Genomic DNA, 17,966 nt, shown 5'->3' with positions numbered 1-17,966 from the left:
TTCATCCTAAAATAGTGCTATTTTTACCAGTTCTAGCAAGAGTGGCAGCTCTGCTGATTTAGCCTCAGCGCAGACTGGAGGATCCTTTGCTTTTGAAGTTGAAGGGTTGCATTCTGTTCATTGCTGCAAGGGTCCTTAATCACTAGATGTGCGGTGCAGCTTGTGTTTTGAATGTTTTGATGAGTTCCTGCCCTGTAGCTGCCCAGAGATGAAAACTCCCAAGCTTTCTATTCACACAGACTTCATCATTCTCTTTGGGCCCATCACATGGGAGAAGTTGGGAGTTCCCCTTGATGGTACTGTGGGGGCATCTTAAATGCTCTGGGCTTTTGCATGCCATTGTTGCTCTTCCTTCCTACCCATTAAAGAAAATTCCACTTTACATCTTTGCATCGTATTTCCTTTGCATCCTTAGCTTTATATTTTAAACAAATGTATATGAATGACATGCCCAGTCAAGTAGGCATTTTGTACCCTCCTGAATCTGAATGACATCAAAACTATGATTTAAAAAAAAAAAAAAAAAAAAAAAGCCCACATAGTAGTAACTGAAAAAGAAAACAGGGATGATTTTCTTACAAGTCTTTCTCTCTCTGGTCCCTCCACATGATGGACTACAGGGCTTTATGCAATATGAAGCATCTTGTCTCTGGGCTTTCTAGGATGCGAGGATATTGGGTACAATGATAATAAAATAACAAAAGCCAAGCATCCTCCACTTGTCACTACCAATTCCTAATTAAGCTCTTTGCCATAATCCCTCCCAGCAGATAATACCATGCCTGTCACTTTCCTCCCTGTCCTGTCACACACAGCTTGATTTATGAGGCCACTTCTGCTAAGTGAATGCTTGGTACAAAAGCACAGCAGAGCCAGTCAACCACAGGCACAGTGGCAGAGTGTATATGTCTCGGGCAAGAGCAACAGGACATACCCTCTGGGCACTGTCTATGTCCGTACCGAGTTCAAGCACACACCTTCACTGTTGTCACATTTACCGGTGTCACCGCACTTAAAGACCAGAGGTAGGTGTCTCCAAGTCTCCTCTGATGGCAGGTGCACAGCAAGCTGAGAATTCAGCTACCTGTGGAGGTGAGGTGCTGAACCAAGATAACAACCCAGTGATGAGAAGTGATGAGCTGAAAGTTCCCAGCTGCTCTCCCAGGTGGAGGAAATCAACAAACATATAGGTGGCTATGCGGTTCAGGGGATGGGGTTGGGGAAATCTCTGTCCGGCTCCCTCCACCGATGCCCTCCTCTATCGCTCAGCATATGCGTGGTGAATGCCAACACCACTCCCGGAATTGTGGGTTAACTGCAAAGAAAATATGACAAGAGTGTAGGAAAATAGTGGGAGTGAGAAAAGGAGAGGAGGAAAAAAAATGAGAGAAGAGAAGGGAAAGGGCTGAAGGGAAAAGAAGGAAGCGGAGAGAGGGGAGGGAGAGGAGGAAGAGAGATGAGAGCTGTCGTTAGAATGGGATTTTAAATGAGGAGAAACTAATTAGTAAAAAACCAAGTTAACATTTATAAAATTACAGCTTGGGAAGGGCGTATGTATTAGAGCTTCATGAAACTTACACTGAAGGAGAGAGATGGAACAGGGCAGTAAGAACAGGAAAGGTTAGTGGGGAAGCGTAAAGCATTTTATGAAGCAAAACCTCTCTCTCTCTCTCTCTCTCTCTCTCTCTCTCTCTCTCTCTCTCTCTCTCTCTCAGCGTGTGTGTGTGTGTGTGTGTGTGTGTGTGTTTGTGTGTGTGTGTGTGTGTATGTTGCCAGCACTGCAGTGGTCTGTCTAGAACCCAAATAATAACAAAAGGGTCTACCCTCACCCTGCTCCCACAGAAATACTACCCTTCTCAGTTGCCAAAGCATTTCAACGGTTGCTTCACCCTGCCCTTCTTGAATTGTTATTTATGCAAAAGTGTTGTTTCATGATATTTCAAACTACTGTATTTCAGACCTACCTATAGAGAGATCAGCCTAGGGTCTGCAGAGCAGTGAGGTTGTGATACAATGGGTGGCAGCTTTTGTTTATGGCGGTCTCAGAAGGAAGAAGCTGTCACAAGGACAGGCCTTTGATGAAAAGAACTCTGCTCTGCAATGGGGAGAACTGGCCACTGGATGATCCTTTCTGCCTACAAACTAGGCACCGAGTTTCCTGGACACAGCTTGGAGTTAGGACTCCAGCACCTAAGATTCTATTTCTGTTCCTCCAACTTGGATCCACCGTACGTGCAAACGCTCTTCATTTTTCTCTCCTTCATCTCCATGATCTCCAAGATCCTTTGTACATTTAGTATAAAATAACACATACTTTATTTTCTGTACAAAACATATGTTAATAAATGTATATATGCACATACAAGTATATATATATGCATATATATTCACACACATGTATATACACTTCTTTTTCTCCAAATAAATCCCACTCTTCACATTTGCCATCTCAGTGCCAGCCATTGGATGCCAGGTGTTCGGTCTTTCATCCAACACATATTTCCCAGGAGCCTGCTTGATGCTAGGCACTGTGATTAGCTGCATGAAATTGAAATGAGTACCATCCAGAATGTGTGTTCCATGATGTCAAAGACAGCACTCCGCATCTTGTTGTTCAAGGAGGTAGGTAGCCTTTTCCCCAAAATGTTCCCATCCGAAGCCTTTGTGCTTAAGGAGCTGTTTCTGTTTGAGGCCTTTTTGCCCAATGCATTATTAGAGTGACACCAAAATTAAATACAAAATTCATGAATGTTTCATATACACATCCAAATAACCTGAGACAGGTATAGAATACTTTCAGGATCAGTCATTGTGTAGCAGACTGGGACTATTTTGTCCACCTTAAAGAACACTAAGCACTGAAATAGTTTGGGGGAAAAAGAATTTGTTCATCAATTGACCACAAGTGAAGGTGGGAGACCCGAGACTTAGGCCATCTTCTTTTTTGTTTTAATTAATTTCTCTATTTATTTTTTCCACATACCAACCATAGTTTCCCCTCCCTCCTCTTCCCGTCCCCTCCCCATACCCATACTCCTCCTCTATCTCCACTCAGAAGGGGTAAGTGGAAAGGTCATGGATAAAGCAGCAATATGGTTTGGAAAAGGTGACCTCAGAGAACAGTGCCTGTATAAACTCATCATTAACCATACATTTACAAAATACGGACAGCAGCATGGGCTGAGGGTGGAATGTTAGCCTCCTGAAGTCAAAAGTCATGTGCACAGGCCCAGGTGAAGTCAGTGGTTTGAACAAGACAGCCTTCCGGTCTCTGAAGGGTAGTCTTGTCCGCCATCATCCTAACCCACACAAGAAGCCTCATCTTCAGTAAGGCCAGTGTAAGGTTAACAATGCACAGCTGTGTTCCCGGACCCCACCGTCAGGGATTCCTAAAGTCACAGGGTTGAGGTAGGGGGTTCATTTAAACTTCCTCTCAGCCTCAGTTCAACTCTACTTGGTGACATAAGAGTAAAGAAAACGCTTCTAGCTGCACAACTCATGAAGTTTCAGATTATGGAGCGTTTCCGGTTTGAGATGCTTGTGCCTGGCTAAGCAGTGGGTTGTGGGAGGTGCTGAGTCCCAGATGGCAGGCGCTGGGAAGTGTGTGGAGGAAAAGTGGAGACTCTCACTTTCCAGGGAGTCGGGAGAAGATCCTGGGAAAGATGAAAAGAAATGAGGGACGACTTTCTGTTCCTCCCCCTCAGCACCATCTGGCCCAACCTGCACTATTGCTGGCAATTCCCTACTCTCTCCCCACCAACTTCTCCCAGCAGCCTGCACTCGGCTCTGCTGAACCGGTGGCATGAGAGAAGCATAGGAACTGCTGCCCACCGACCCCTGCAGAGTGCTACCCAATAGTCCTTGTTTACAACGATACAGAAGCAGTGCTCCTTCAGTGATGCAGAAGCAGTGCTCCTGCAGCAGAAACTGTGCCTCAGAGTTTGAATTTGGATATTTTCCTGCATTAGCAATATCTGACCAAACTCTCCTCACTCTGGGCAGGGAAGTAACGGCAGCTAACAGAGGACATGGCTGGTGGTCATGGGGGTAACAGCCTGCATTGACTGTGGAGAAAGATCCTGTTCATCCAGGGGTGCTGGAGGCTAGATGTATCAGTTGTGGGATTCAGTTACATTCTCAACTGACAACTGGAGTCACTAGGTCAAATATTTATCATAAGTCAAACAACGCCTGAACTAAATAGTTCCAAGGTTCAATGTAGAGGAACTATACCCCTGGGTGCTCAGCGGAGAGCTAAAATACAGCTACCTCAGCAGTGTCTCCAATGTCTCGTTGTTTTGTAGTTTATATTATGCCGTGTAAGTCACCTTTTCTTTTCTTGAAAAGTGTTGAATAAACATGAAGATCAAGATATACAAGTCATGCTGACATAGTGACTTAGCCAACCCAGTTAGAGAGAACCCTGTGGGGGCCAATCCTAGTAGCCCAGGATGGGAAGCTGTCAACATAGCTTTATTAGAGGGAATTCTCCAGAGAAACAGATCCAGTAGGAAGTACATATAGAAAAAGAACTTTCTCTTAAGAAATGGATGGAAGAATTTTGGAGACCAGGAAGTGCAAGCACTGCAGGTAAGGTATCATGTAGGAGACCCAACAGAGCTCATGATCTAGTTCAATCCAATCTACCTGCTGATGGAATTAATATTCTGCGGGAGGAAATAAATTCTTCCTTTGATTCCAGCCTTTAGCTGATTTTATATGGCACACCCACCTTCTAGAGGGCTTTACTGAAAGAAGCCTTTATGCATGAGAAACACCTAGTATAATGTTTAACCAGCTATTGGGGCACCACCACCCAGTCAAGTCAACATATAAGATTAGCCACCAACATTCTAGGACCTGTACCTTTCTCAGGAAGAACCTGGAGACTATTGATCTTGCCATGCATGGTACTCAGCAAGCCGTCAAAGTAGAAGCTATGACTGCTTGTTGCTAAGGAAAGAGGGAATACAGGGTTCCCAATGAAGCATCATCATAGAGAAATTTTAAGTCAACCATGATATGAGGCAGTAATAAGGTGTAATTAAGTTTAACTGTAGACCTTCAAAAGTAAAGTCCTAGAAGCGCAGCTTCAGCAAAAGTTTCTCCCCAAGCTGGCAAGTGTTGGAGGTGCTTCTCTTCCCTTCCCAAGAGCAAATGAACAGCAAACAGCAAAAGAACAGTAAGAAAAACAGGGCTGAGAAGGGTTCTCCACTGTGTGAAGCTGAGAGCGGGGGTCCTCCCTAAGCTCTTCCCTTCTAAAATATACACTTTCTACACCACTTCTAACTCCTAAGGAAAAGGAAGTTTTCTAGGGTCAGTCATCTCTGGGTTCTACAGCCTCTCTAGAATTCATGCTTTAGAGGACAGGGCAGAATGGTTTCCCTGAGGCACTTGGAATATGTTAAAACCTGCTCTCATGGAGATAAACTTCCTGTACTCCGTCTAGGTTGTGGTGACCTCCCATAACGTGTTTCTTGGGGCCACAATCTAGAACCTTCTCCTCTTGCATGGGGAGGATCCACTGAATGTGAACTGATTCTCCTGAAAAACATAGCAGATGTGACCCCACACATACCCTACACATACTCAGAATGACTCCCTTAGGGTGCCTAGTCCTTTCCTGTTGCTTCAAGTGGTAGTTCTTAGTAAGCTAGTCCTTTTACACAGATCAGGATTTGATGTGCATCTGTGTTTACTATCCATGTTGCCCTGGGTTCTACCCCCAAACACCACCAGCATTAAATAAAAGGCACTATATGTGTCCGTGTGTCTGCACACTGCAGTATTCCAAATATGGAAAACTATTTCTGGTAATGAATTTCCTTAAGATTTACAAGACCCTCAATGTATTATGTCAGCAATAAATAACTGTCTTTATAGCCCAAGCACAGTGAAGATCTTGCTTATAGAAAGATTACTTATCCCGAGGCAAATAGCATGCCTTTCTTGTTGGAGTGGAGTTTGTCAATGTAAGTTCATATTTTCAGGACCGCCACAAGCTGTAGAAAATGTCATCATTGCAGTTAAACTGATCTTCAGTGCCCTACCCAAGAACTAATGCTTTGGCCTCTGTGCACCCATCTAGTGCATAAAGTCACCCAGTTCTGCTCAGGCAAAACTGATTCATTTCCCAAGAACAAAATGAGTTTACAGTTTCTCCTGAACTACAGATCAAAAAGTGATGTTGTGTATTTACAGTGTGTCATGTACTGTTATTCTTGGCCATGTTTTGAAGCTTTTAAAAACTCAGAACAATCAACAGTGAACCAGACAGGTGTCAACAAGATTCTGAACCCTCCTTCCACAAAAGGGATGCAGATTCTGACTTCAGACATGGGAGGCAAATGATGGGCATTGAAAGGGAGCATGGGACTGCTCACAAAGACCATCTTCCTAAGTTACACTTGGAGAACCTCTTCCGAATGTCTGAGATTCCAATGTTTCCAGGGGTTTCATATCAGTTTTTCACCCTGTGTCTACAGGTGATGAGCTCCAGGGATCCCCAATGATGCTAAGGCCCAGGGATGCTAAAGTGTCTCCTGTAAGGAGCACAGATCTGAAAGTTAAATGTGTATTGAACAGTGAGTCTTGATGTGGATGTTTTAAAGCATGGTTGCCACTCATAGAGCAGAGCCCTAGACCACATGGGATGACTAGCTGTTCAGGCAGATGAGCTGCAGGAAGGTCCAGCAGCTAATATTTCTTTACAGCATTTATCTGCTCAAATAAAATAATAACAATTGGTTACTTCTAACTTTAAAAGTTGTAGTAACTGATCTGGGGTATACCTCAGTGGTAAAGTGTATACCAATTGTATGTGAGTTCATTCCCCAGCATCTAAAGAGGTAAAATGATACAGTAGGGAAAAAAAACTAAAGATGCAGGGAACCTCAGCTATTCACTCTTTTACTCCTGAGCTTATCAGAAGATGTCAGATCAGGGATGGGTAAAGGGAAGCCCCAAAACTAAATCCAAGCCAGCTACCTGCTTTCATGGCCTTTAAGAAGACAAACACATATTTACATTTTTAAATAATACAAATATTTCATAAGTGAGATTCCACCAGAATAGAAGAGATCCAGTTCATGTACATTGACAGGGCTTCCTCTGACAGCAAAGTGAGCAGTTGCTAGAGACCATAACCCCAAATTCCAAACTATTTGCAACTGGCTGCGAACATCATTGCCAACTCGACTGGATTTACATCTCCTCCATGCCACACTTCTAGCATGCCACCGGGTTTCCAGAGAGGGTTGATTGAGGACAGGAGAGCTACAATGAACGTAGGTGGAATAATCCCTGTGGTCCCAGACTGAATAAACAAAAGGGAAAACATTAGGAAACCAGCAAAGCAGGTGGCTTCCTGACTTACAGATGGCGAGCTGCATCATGCTTTTCCCACCATAGGTGACAAGGTGGTACTGCTTTGACCTCCATATGGATTACAGCTCACACTGTGAGTGGTAGTAAACCCTTACTTCCTTGGGTGTGTTTTGACAGGTAGTTTGTCACAGTAATTAGAAAAGCAACTAAAACACTGACCTTGACTTGCCAAAAAGAAGTGCCACCACTTTGCTAGATGACTCTGAGAGGCATGCCATGGTGGCAGTGGGGAGCAAAGGAGCTCACACTCTATTTCTGAGTCCATGCACCAGGAACTTGGGAAAGTGCTCTGCATAGTTCATTTTTCAAATGGTCTCCAAGGTAACTGAGATAAACAGTCTTACATCCTGGCAGATATCACCTCCTCTTCCTTCCTATGACATTTGCATCATTTAGTTTTTCCAAACAGGCTGATCCTTGTGAACAGTGAAATCCCACACGAGTCATGTATGCTCAGCTTCGTCTACAGCATCTTTCTCCATGTAGAGTCTGACACCTTAGGAGGGGTGTGTAAGCTTGGAAAAGATTTAGAGACTTATGAATATGGCTGGAGAGATGATTTTAAAGCCAGTAACCAATCCCTAACTTAAGAAGGATCAGGGGTGCTAATGCAAAATGTAGGCAGAGTGTGATGGTTAGTGAGGATGTGGGAAGATCTGCAAATAACGTACATGACTTAATCTAACCCACACATCCATACACACACATACACACACACATACACACACACCTATTCACACACCCACATAAGAGAGAAAGAGAGAAGAGGAACAAAGTGAAACCAAGAAAACGAGCATATTGAAGACTCAGCTACAAGAAGCAAGATTTCTGGTTTCCCAAGAGTGACACAGGTTGAAATAGAGAGTCATCTGAATGGGCATCCTAAAGGCACAGGTTAAAGAGGTTCTCCTTGACTGGGCAGAACAAGTGGCTCATTTGGGTTGACCCCAGCAAAATGGAGCACACATGCTACTTGAAAAAAAGATAATAAGCTTGTTCTTCTGTTTTACTTACGCTGCCCCTGTTGAATCTATTTATCTATAGACAGGAGTGTCTCTCTCTCCCTGGTAGAATAATCAGCTTTAATGCTCAGAGGACATGGTGGGCATGGGGGACATGGTGAGGCATGGTGGGCATAGAGACATGGTGTGCCTAATAGGCATTGTGAGCATCATGGTACAGGCCTGTGACCCTAACACTTCAGTGTTTGGGAAGCCAAAGCAATAGAATTGAGTTTAAAGCTACCCTGGAGTGCAGAGCAAGACCCTGTCCAAAAAGAAATAGAGGAGAATGGAAGAGACGCTAGAACAGAATACAAGAAGCAAGGATCCATGTCTCCTCAAGTCTTCAAATGCTCATTGGAAGTTCACCATTGCTTAGTGAATTTTCTAAAATCTGTTCTTCATGGGAAGAAAAATATTGAGACATGGCTAAATATTGAAGATTGAATAGGAAAACTTAATTTTCTAATTCAGGATAGGGCACAGAAAATGGGGGAAGGAGGAAAGAAACCATACTGGACATAAGCTGATGATAACTGAGGCTCACAGCTGGGTCCATTGACTTGTTTTCCATGGTTAATAAGACACAATCACAGATATGGTAGGTATAGGAAAAAGACACAGTTTGAATCTTATTTCTGGTCCAAGGTCAAAGGGCCACATCTGACAATGCTCTTCTTTCTTGTTGGTAGAATCCCGGGGTCTCAGAGTATCACCTGGTAAGAGTCAATCAGCATGACATCACAGGGCAGTAACCACTAAGCTCACAGGAGACCTGTCCTCAAGACACTTCATTGTTTGCATGAAATCCATGAGGACAAAGCTCTAATGACCTTCTCAAAGCCACAGCTGAAGCCTCCTCTAAGGATATCAGATGAGGCTTAAATTTAAAGCATAATAAATTAAGTATAGTGTTGTTTCTACTCTACTATAAATTTCAAATTTTCTGTAATAAAAAGTTAAATATTATAACCTTGGCAGTGCTTAAATTTTCACAAAACTTGAGTAAAATGGAAGAACATGCTTTAGTTTATCTTTCTCTTTAAAATAGAAAATGCAGTTTCTTCTTAAGAGTGATTGGATTGGATGCCCTGGGTAGCATGATGGAAACTGACGAATGTTTCCTTGGGTACTGGAACCACAGCTGCCAATGTCTTACTAATTGGAGCTCCAAGATCTATGGGCCATTTGGGGAGCTGTTATCATAGCAAGATCGTGTGACACTCAGCCTTCTTCACCCAGATAAAAGTCACATCAAAAGCAGAATTCAGGAAACATTTCACCTATATCCTCAACAAGAAAAGAGAGAATTAATCTTTATGGAGATAGATGGCCAAGCAAAGACTGGGGATTTCTCATCTGTTTTCACTTCCTGTCACCTATATTCTCAGACAATCAACAGAAAAGCCCTTTATGTCAGATCCCAGGCAATCCACGGATGCTATTTTTGTCCTCGGTGCCCAGGAATAATCGGTATTTTTGGATTTCTGTCTTCTATTTATACTGTATGTTGATTTCTCATTATACAAATAAGCAAGTTGTACACCTGTCATTTCTTAGGGGCCAGGGCCAGCCAGCACTACCTCTTGCTGGCTTCTTGGTACTTACTGTTCGAGCTGCTTCCCAGCTCTGTCCATACCACAGAGTGAGTGGCCAGCTCCTAGCAACAGTCTCAGGTTCTGAGAAGTTATTTAGAGATTCAAATCAAGAGCATGGTGTATCCATGTTCTAGACTACATAATAGATTACACAATTTGGTGACACATTCAACATTCAACACAACATATAATTTTTCACCTCATATACCTATGTACTAACAATTAATGTACAGCTCAGCTCCTTAGAATTTCATAAGACTGCAGCTGGGATGTGTGCTGGGCCTGGTGTGTGTCCTCTAAACCTTAGAGCTTTGTGCCACGTACCTATAGCAGTTGGTTAAATAGTTTCCTTATGACTTGATCATAGCCTTTATAAGGTCAGCAAAAGAGAGGTTACTGCCTGTTAACTATCTTTTAAAAAGTTAATTAGGTGATGGCTAACAAGAATATTTACCATTTAATATAAAATCAACTGACTGGGGACTTACATCTGAAAATGTCTTCTACTTTTTGGTCCTGCATGTGTTTTTTTTGTTTTGTTTTTGTTTTTTAAGAAAATGAGTTAAAAAATATAGAACAAGGCAACTGGAGGGATACACTGGTTAAGAGCACTGACCGCTCTTCTAGAGAACCCGAGTTCAATACCTAGCACCCACATGGCAGTTCGCAACTGTCTGCAACTCCATATGACAAGAGGGAATCACAACTGTGGAAATGCTCTCATCGGAAAGCTCTGAAGGCAAGCCCTGAGCTATTTTCTTAATTGATAATTGATAAGTAAGGACTCAACCCACTGTGCATCATACCATGGATGGGCAAGTCGTTTATTAGCGTACACAAAGGAAACAGAGCAATCCAGGAGGAACAAGGCAGAGAGCAATTCCTCCATGGCCTCTGCTTCCAGGCCTATCTCCATATTTCCTCCATGAGTCCCTCTGACTTTTTTCCATGATGAACCAGGCCTATACTAAAATAAATGTTCTCAAGTTGCTTTTTGGCCATGATGTTTTATCACAGCAATGGTAACCAAACTAAGATAAGACCCAATTTAAAAGAATTTGAGATGCATGGGAAAACGTGACAATGCACATCAAAGAAATTCAAAATATTATAAAGGAATATTTTACAAACCCGTATTCAATCAAGTTAAAAAGCCCATATGAAATGAACAAATTTCCAGATTCACCCAAACCAATGAAATTAAGCCAAAAAAAAAAAAAAGAGAGAGAGAGAGAGAAATAACTTAAGCAAACCTGTAGCAAATAATGAGGTGAGAACAGTACTAAAAAGTTTCTGACGGATAAAAATCTTAGGTCAGGTCCACGTAAATTCACAGAAGCTAAGTTTTCAAAGATGATCTGCAGCCAAAACTTCCGAAAGCATTAAAAAAAATAGAGAGGCCAAAAGAATTTTCTCTTCCTTGAAGCAAGTAGTCTAATAAAAAAAAAAAAAAACTACTAGATGATCACACACATGTGTGTACGTACACACACACGCACACAACTATAGGCCAATATCCCTAAACAGAAGCTAAACAGAAGTGATACCCAACGTTGAAGGAATTAACATATTAGCATACCAAATTTCAAGTTATATTGCAGAGTTAATCAAAACAGGCACGCAGATCAATGGAACAAAAGAAAAGGCTCAAAAATGACTGCATTTAATTACAGCCATCTGATATTTGACAAAAATGCCAAAAATACATAAGAAATGACAGCATCTTCAGCAAATGGGACGATGGAAACTAGATGCCCACACTTGGAAGAATGAAACTAAACCTGTATCTATCATCCCGCACAAAAATCAACTCCAGATGGATCAAAGACCTCAATTTGAAAATATAGATCACAGATCTGAACAGAGTGTTCTCAAATAAAAAAATAAAAATGGTTTAGAAATATCTGAAAAGGTTTCCATCGTCCTTAGCAGTTAAGGAAATACAAATTGAAACTATTTTGAGATTTCATCTTTCTATAATCAGAATGACTAAGATCAAAGAAACAACAGACAACAAATGCTGGTATAGTTGTAGAGAAAAGGGAATATTAACTCATTATTGGTGGGATTATAAACCTGTGCAGTCACTGAGGACATCAATATGGAGAATTCTCAGCAAGCTAAAGGAAAATTTATCACATGAGCCAGATCTTACACCGTTGATATTTGTGAAAAGGACAAGAGATCCTGTTCTAGAGATATCAGCCATATCCACTATCTCTCTCTTCACAATAGTCAGGAAACTAAAACAACTTAAATGTCCTTCAGCTAATAAATGGATAACAAAATGCTGTGCATGTACACAATGGAATGCTATCTATTTATGAAGAAAACTGAAATCATGAGATTTGCATGGATGGAACTGGAAAATATTAGACTAAGTGAGGTGACCCAGACCCAGAAACACAATCACTGTCAACCTCTTGTCAATCCTAGTGCCAAATCTTTAGATTGATGATGTAGCCTGCAGTAGCTAAAGAAGCCTAGAAAGTAAAAATGGAGCACATGGGAGAGGGAGAAGCAACTCTAGAAGGGAGGGTAGGTAGGGCACAATTACTGTGGTAGTGAAAATGGGGAAGATGTGGGGGATTTTAACTGGGCAGGAACAAAGGAGAGTAACATAGAAGGAGAAATGAGGTATAAACAATGCTAAGTATATTGGAAAATACTGTAGGGAGACACATTATTTTATAATCTCATCTAAGCACAGACACACACACACACACTCATAATGGATTTATGCCACAGGAGGTGACAATTTTCCCTTACCAAGAGCCATAAACTATTTAACAAAAAACAGTGCCAATCATGAAAAACTTCTTTGGAGTCACTGGTCATTGTAGCCTAAAGACTCCCAAAACAATATAAATCATTACTTTCATACTTGGTTGCCTCCCAGAGCTTGAACGTAAGACCCTATTGTTAACTTGATATGTCATGTTTTGTTGATATCCATAGGAAGCCTGCTATTTTCTAAATAGAATTGGAGGAGAGGATTGGGAGAGGCAGAAGAAAGGTAGGGGAGGGACTGGAAGGAAAGGAAGGATGGGAAACTGGTCAGGATACATTTTGGACATAGGAGCTAGAGGTATTGTGCTTCAACTGACCTTAAAGTCTCCTTCTTGAGCATTACCTACCATATGATCAGTAGATGCTATGCAAGCTGCCATGGGGGAAAAACAGTCAGTAGTGCTGCCCAGCTGTAAAGCTTATAAATCACAATTTCTGGTCTAGACAGATATCCCCAATAGTGCAGTAGAGGCTTCTTTATCTTGGGGGTAACCAAAAATTGCCTAGTTGGACTTGTGACCTACTCAATGGGAGGTACTGCAAGTTCATGTCTAGAACTGCAAGCCTAGATAACTATCCAAGGCTAGAGAAGCCATAGATTCTAGAGAAGAGCCTACTTCTTCCATTTTCATAAAGCAATGTAATTTCCAACTGCATTCTAAGTACTCATCCTTATAACACAGAAATAAGTGACACTCTCACACCTCATCGACAAAACTTCTTGCTGCAAAAGACTATTAAAAGGATTCATAACTAATCAAACTGTAAAAATAATGATCATGGGGTATCCAGCTCCTTGATACATCCACAACAGAGCCCTCAGGTGTGGTAGCAGGGAAGAAAGGGTTTGGGTTGACGGGGAACCTCCTCCAACCAATGGCCTTTGAGAGGCTGAACCAGGTTGAGGCGTGGCTTTTGGGTACCAAAAAGCTGCAGTCCTGCTCTGCTTGGCCTCTTCTTCTTGTGAGCCACAGCTGGATGTTGAACCCCATTCAATTCAGTGTATAATGTATCCAGGCACACACTGAAGAGTTTAAGTCAGCCTGCAACATGTTGTCAAAGATCTGGATACCTCTATAACTTCACTTTTTGTTTATTTCTCACCTGCTTCCATACTATTTATTAGGGACAGGATTGGGACATAGGCAGAACCACTCTACAACATAAATCCTGCTTCCCCATATGTCTCACTTACTTTTCTTACTGTGATAAGATACCATGACCAAGTCAACTTGAAGAAGAAAGGGTTTATTTGGGGCTTACAGAGGCTTAGAGCTCATGATTATCGTGGCCGGGTATGCTAGCAGGCAGGCAGGCATGGTGCTGGAGCAGTAGCTGGGAACTGATAACTTGATCCTCAAGTGGGAGGCAGAGTAGTAACTTGGAATGGGGCAAGTCTTGAAACCCCAAAGGCCACCTCCAGTAAGATACTAAAAAAGTCACACCCACCTCCAGTAAGATACTAAAAAAGTCACACCTCCTAATCCTTCCTAGATTGTTCAACAACTGGGGACCACGCATTCAAACTTATGAGCCTGTTGGAGCCATTCTGAGACAATCACACCATATTCACCTTTTGTGGTCAAAGTTACAAACTCATTTCCAATAGGTTCTGTTATGTGCAGAGAAGAAGACTGGGCTTCTTGTTGCTCTAGCCTGTGTGATTTTCTTTCTCCTATCAATTTTCTCACATGCTTAACAGAATCAATAAATCAGCTTGGATGAGACTTTTTTTAACAAATGGACAAGCAAAGGGGGAAGGCTATGTGGTACTCCCCAGGCTCCCATGAGACCAACAGACAGCCTTTAGACACATAACCCTTCCAGAGAGGACCAGAACCAAAAACCTGATTTCCCCTGGCATTCTCTCTGGACCTGCTCATCCAGAACGTCTAGCGAACAGTGATTTATCTTTGCTCCAATTTCTACTGTCTTCCACTTGAAGACGCCCGCCCCAGGAGGTTTGGATTTTCTGTGGAGGATACGCCTAGAGCTGCAGTGACAAATAGGGTAGTTACTTCTTTCCAAGGGGCTTATGTTTACACTGTAAGAAATAACTTTTTCAAAGAAGAGAATAAATCACGAGCACATTTTAGTCATCTCTGTTGACTGTAGGTGTCAACAACGTGTGATTGAGCACCTTGTTTTCTCCCAGCCTGTTATGCTTCCTCCAGCCTTCCCCCAAAGCCTCCTTGGGGTTTGATTAGCCTGTGTGATCGGTTCAAATTACAACATGTCAAAGGCAGGCACCAGGAAGCACTGGTTTTCTCACGTGGGACTTTAAGCCACTTAAAGAGCTAGGCAGGAATCTATGAAGCCAAAGCTGCCTCAGTGACCTTCTAGTCGCTCCAGCCCCTTGCCTTCTGGTGTCCTCTTTGTCTGTGTCCTCATCTTCCTTTCACAGCTCCCAGACCTTCATGGTCTTAGAAACAAAGGACCTCAAGTTTTGCTGATTGATTTTCTTATGGAGGAAAAAGTAAATGGAGATAGGTTAATTCGGCAAATCTTTACACGAGTCTTTTTTAATAACCATAGATGTTCGTGGGCATGTACAAGTTTCAGGATATTTTGAGAGCCTAGAATAGTGTTTAACTCATGCCAATATGAGAAATCATTGCTCATGGTGTTAGGCTTGCACTGCCTGTACAGTTCACATTTGAATTGGGTCATGGGGAAATGTGACAAAATCATGAGCATTCATCTACATATAAATATTATATCTACATAAATATATAGAGATATACATATATATCCTATGTATGTGTATTTATATAAAGAGGTATGTGTTAGCCAGGCTGTGGTGGCGCACGCCTTTAATCCCAGCACGTGGGAGGCAGAGGCAGGCAGATTGCTGAGTTTGAGACCAGCCTGGTCTACAAGAGCTAGTTCCAGGACAGGCTCCAACAAACTACAGCAAAACCCTGTCTCAAAAAAAAAAAAAAAAAAAAAAAAAAAAACCCAAAAACCAAAAAACAAAAAAAAAAAAAGGAATTGCGTGTTTTTTTCAATGGCTCATTTTTTTCTAAGGGTGAGCAAATCCAAACTACACTAGTCTCAGGAGAGCTGCACCGTGCCCTGCTGTCACCATTCTTTCTTGTTAGGGCAACTTCCTTTTCTTTCCTTATGAGCTTTAACCACTTGAGTGAAGCCTATTCTCATTTAACAGCCTTTCCTAAATCCACTATATTAAGTCTCATCACCAAAAATTCCACTTTTATAGAAACTTCTAAAATGATATTTGACCAAATATCTAGTTACCATACTCAGCAATGTAGACAAACAAAATTAACCATCTCAGTTCCGGAAGGAGGCCAGTGTGGGAGAGTTAGATTCTAAATTTTTTTCCACATTTTCTTCAGGAGAACTTCCAAATTTAGCAAGTCCTTGACTGTTTCTTATTGTTGCTGCTGTTATTTGTTGTCATTCTTAGCCTAAAAGGTAAACATTTTCTAAAGAAAGCCTATTCACATTTGTTTGTCTGACAATATAGAGGCTCAAAATCCATAGTTGGACACCCCCATGTGTTCATGCTATGATAAAGGCCTCCTGAGGTGCAGGACTCTGCAGTGGTCTAAAGAAGCAAAATCAAGAAAATGCCTCTCTCTAGAAGAGAAGGGCAAGGGACTTTCTACAGTCTTCAGAGTCTCTAATATAAAATCACATACAAGGTAGAAATGCCAGTGAAAACTAAGAAAAACTATGATTTGCAAAAGCAAATAGGGAAATTTCCTAAAAACTCAAACTGTTTTATTTAATCAGCTGCCTACTGAGTTGTTCGTACTTTCAATCAATATTATCATCTGTACTTTCTTTGACCCCTTCTTCCCACAGTTTCCAAGTATTCTCTTTTTCATTCTTTAATTTTTCTTTTGAGATGGGGTCTCATGTAGTCTAAACTGACCTTAACTCTCTAAGAATGGGGAATTCCTGATCTTCCTACCTTCACTTTCCAGGGATTAGATTCACAGGCCTAGACCACTATGACTAGTGATAATGTTCTGTCAAAGAAAAAGAAATATAATTCTTTATAGCTTAATGATCAAATTTGTTTCTGTCATTGGTAGCTTAGAAAAGTGTCTTTCTTGTTTACAATTCAATTCAAAATCAGTACTATATAATTTTTTAAGGTCTAGAGTTGTAAGAAATATTTGATCATGTTTCTTTGAAAGAGAGACTATAAACTTGAAGAGATTTGGGAGTTTTCACACAGTGGGGAATCTTAGATTCTCTTAGAAGTTAAATGATTGGTACTTTTGACTCCACATTCATTGATTTTTCTATACCAGATGTGATAGGCTACTTGAGCCGAACTATCCTTTATCCCTATAGTTGCTGTGGAAGCGTAAGACTGCACAAGCGCCCTTCCTTAGAGATTATCTCATACCTGGAGGCTAACGATAAGTGGACAGCATATGAAAACCAACTGGAAAAAAAAGAAATAAACTCACCTTTTAAAGCCAAATACACCTCTCACTCACACTCTCACTGTGCGCTGTATGACCTGCTGCTCCTTGGTTGTCTTGACAAGAGTCAAAGAATGAGCAAGGGAAAATTAAGAGCAAAACAGAAAATCTTCTTATCAATAGAGAAGCAAACAATGGTGTTTTTACACAGAATGTACAACTTACTAAACAAACTGCTAGAACCGACTCAGAATGTTGTCAAAGTCTGTGTAGGAAGGACTCAAAGGCCAAGTCAACTAGAACATCAAAGCCAAACCTTGATGATTCTCTTTCTCTGGCTCTGGATGAGCTGAAAAAGTACCTTTATAGAATTTACTATTCTAGTCATTTTTTAAGTATAATTCAGTGACATTAAGTATATTCATATTGTCAAAAACAATTCCCAACAACCATTTCCAAAATTTTTCATCCTTGCTACTGGAAGTCTGCACCCACTGAGCAATAATTATCCATCCTTCACTTCCATCTGTCCTTAGTTACCCCTGCTCTTTTTGTCTCTTGGTCTTGACTATCCTAGGAATTTTCTATTAATGGAATTTGTGCTTATGACTTTGGTCTATTTGATGTACACGTTTTCAAGTTTTACCCATGGTGTAGCTTGTGTCAACAGTTTAAATAAAATGCTGATTGGCCAGTAGCCAAGCAGGAAGTATAGATGGGACAACCAGACAGGAAGCAGTGGTGGGTCAAGGAGAACAGGAGAATTCTGGGAAGAGGAAAGCTTATTC

This window comes from Chionomys nivalis, chromosome 19, assembly GCF_950005125.1.
Source record: "Chionomys nivalis chromosome 19, mChiNiv1.1, whole genome shotgun sequence".
NCBI lineage: Eukaryota > Metazoa > Chordata > Mammalia > Rodentia > Cricetidae > Chionomys > Chionomys nivalis.
Note: the sequence above shows the minus strand (reverse complement) of the source record.